Consider the following 3,334-nt stretch of genomic DNA (forward strand, 5'->3'; position numbering starts at 1 on the left):
CTATTTTGCTTCAGGCCACTAAATATTGGTCAACTAGTGCAATAGCAGAACTTCCACTTGCATCAATTGGTGAAGGATTGGGCTCTTTACTGACAAATTTTACCACACAGTAAAAACTGCCTTGCTGCTAGAACATTTGGTGTCAACTCAGCCTTGCAGTGGGAACAGACGTGTAATTAAAAAGCAGAATAGCATTACATAAATAAGTGCACGTTAGCATTTTCATAGAAGCTGTATTTCCTGACCCATCTTCAGTTGGTTTAGCTTTGTTCATTGAGTATGATGGACAGCATTTGAAAAGCACTTTTTCCTCTGCAGCTATCAGAAAGCACTAACATCAAGAGTCACATTAAAAAAACATCTTAGCACGTGGACTAGAAAAATTTGTCAATGAAGGAACTTCACGTTCTTCTTCACTTCCCTTGACCCTTCCTCAATATACACTGGTTTTCAACCAGCCCTTACTCCAAAGGGAACTTGGACTACCTGCAAAGCAACACCAAAGGCAAATCTGTTTTCAGGAGGCTGTTGTTCACTGTACAGGGGTCCCTATTAGCCATACAAACTACTTATGGATTTTTTAAATCAAAAAAACCTGAAAATACCCATACAACAATATAGTGACCGGTTTCCCAGCATTCCCATCACTAGAACAGCACTGAGCAGCCTTGGGACTTAATCCAGATTGTATGTCCAAAACTATGCCTTGTTGTCTACATCTGCATCAAAAATAATCTCACGCTGGTGGCTAAAGAATCTGACTGCTTGTATTTGCGAGGTTAATAAGATGAGTATATTTCTACATAACATTTCAGAACTCACCTTGGTGACACATTAGAACTTGAAAGTAACAATAAAATATCAATACAAAGCTACAGCATTTTAGCAGGAATTTTTTTTAATTGAGTGGAATTATCCACAATCCCAAATTTTCTCACAAACTTTCCCACATGGCTGGAAAGCCCCAACTGATCACTCACAAAATGTTAGCCCCAGGGGTTCAGTGATAACTTCAGCATTGTAAGTACAGAAAGCTGATGCATCATGAAAGACACTGGAAAAGGACAGTCTGAAAAGAAATGAATGTCCAGAGCCATAAAATGATGCAAGTGTGTAAACAGTACCTTGCTGCTACTGTAAGCACTTAGCTAAATCCATAAAAATCCTATCATGCCCAGAGGCAGCCAAACCTCCCTGGAAGAACTGCCCAACTACAGAGAACGGTGCTTCTTCTCTCCTGCTGAAGTCATTTCATTGTGATTTAGCCAGAAAGAGGAGGAGGTTGCTGGAGCAAGCACAACTCTCTACCTTAGTGAGAGAGAATCATTTGAGAACAAGGCGATCTTTGTTCCAACCCCTAGGCCAGCAAATGTTTTTTATGTAACGCAGAACAGAGTCCGCTGATAAAACTGAGAGCCTGTTTCTCATTCCCACAGACAGATAACAGGCTTATTATCTAGCAAGGTGGGAAGTCTTTTGAGAAGTGGCAGATTGGAATCAAGTCTCCTCCTTGTTGACTTGTTGGGTTAATACTGTATTTGCAGGAATATTGGGTGAAAGAGGGCACTTCCTGTGTTAGCAACATTTTGTGAGGAAAAGCTGGCTTATTCAGGTCTACAGGTGGTTCAGAGCTGTGAATCCCAAGCAGTGAGATTCAGTCAGTATATATTCCCAACTTGGGAACAGAGGCTAAAGACATTCAGTTCCACACTTCTTATTGATTAGCTCCATTGTTAATATGCTGATTTTGTAAATCCTGTTCCTAAGTCAACCAGCTCCCCAAGCTGTTTATTCCTTACATGTATCTCCTATTGGCAACTGCCATCCTCCTTGTTTAACTGACAGGTCTCTCCACTTCAAGGCTTCTAAGATTTCCTTGGCAGAAAACAATACACATTCACCGCACAGCACGCAACTGTAATTATTAATAAAGGGTGCACTTCTGAACTTTTTTCTGTGTTCGGCTTGCTGGAAAACACAACAGGAAACATCCTTAAAGGCTGGTCTGAGAAGTTCAGAAAAACAAGGCAAAAACGCCCTCTTGAAGAAATAAACAGACAACAATAGCAGAGAGGCATGAAGAATATTGTGTCTGCCTTGAAGACTATGGAAGAGCATTCTTCAGAAGCTTCGCACCAGTGTTACTCAGAAAAGGCATTTTGTCTACATTTCCCTTAAATTCTTCTGTCCAAAAGGAAATTAAGCTAGAACATTTCAGGCAAAAGCTAAAATCTGTTCAGACAGGAAATACCACATGATGATGTGTGAGAAGCCATGAGCTTCCACTCTCATCTCTAAGTTGGGTTTGCACCTTCATGCAACAAAAATGTCTCCTTCCTTTACAACTTCTATTGTCTCCTTGGCAGAAATAAATATACACGTACCATACAGCACACATAATAAACTCAATGCTACCCAGATGCACCACATTCACAGTGCAATACTGTACAGTAAATTGGTACATATGCTGTTAAAACCTCTACGACTTCCAGGCTTCAGGGTCAAGCCTACACAGAAACTCTGACGGACTGCCAGATAGCCAGGAATCCCAGGCAAACTTAGAAAACCAAAAAATATAAAAAATTCTTAAAGAAGAGGACATGGTTCTTAAAACGTAAATTACAGGTACCACAGAGGAGAAGCAACAAATGAGACATGTTGAACTACATGGTTAAACAAGGAAGTGGCCCATAATGAAGAATCTGGTCAGAAGACAACCAAATTAACCCTCCCACAATACACCGATGCAACATTTCCATCTTTAGCCATTAAGCTTTCCATTGAAAAACTATCATTTTAGAGGAAAATTGGCACTTTTCATAACAAGTTGTTTCACACAAAAACCCCGTTTCCCTTTCAGTAAAAATTTTCTGACCAATTATAACAGAATTCTGAAGTGCATCCCAAAGAATAAACCTGAAAGTCCTTGAAATAAAATAGAATAGCGTGATTTGTTCCAAACAACGCTACTGGTAGGAAGATATTGTAATGCAGAACTTCTGGAGGAAGTGGACACTGATTTCTAACACAATCAGTGCTGGACAGCACTCACTCTTAAATTATCTCATTTGCAGAGGACTGGTCCTTTGGGGACTGCAGTCTTTTACCCTGTGTAGCACCCATCTGCTCTGGGTGTAGTCAGTCACAACTCCATGTATCAACATATCCAGCTTTAGTAACTTATCCTTTCTAAAGAACAGTTCTAAGTGGAAATATCCTGTCTTCCGTAAGTCCACAAAGGTTCCAGCTGAACAGCTGTTCCACTGATCAGAGAAGTGCCAATGCAACACGCCAATCTACCAATTTATCTATTGTAACTTGAATAGAAACAAAG

This window comes from Dromaius novaehollandiae, chromosome 1, assembly GCF_036370855.1.
Source record: "Dromaius novaehollandiae isolate bDroNov1 chromosome 1, bDroNov1.hap1, whole genome shotgun sequence".
NCBI classification, from domain to species: domain Eukaryota; kingdom Metazoa; phylum Chordata; class Aves; order Casuariiformes; family Dromaiidae; genus Dromaius; species Dromaius novaehollandiae.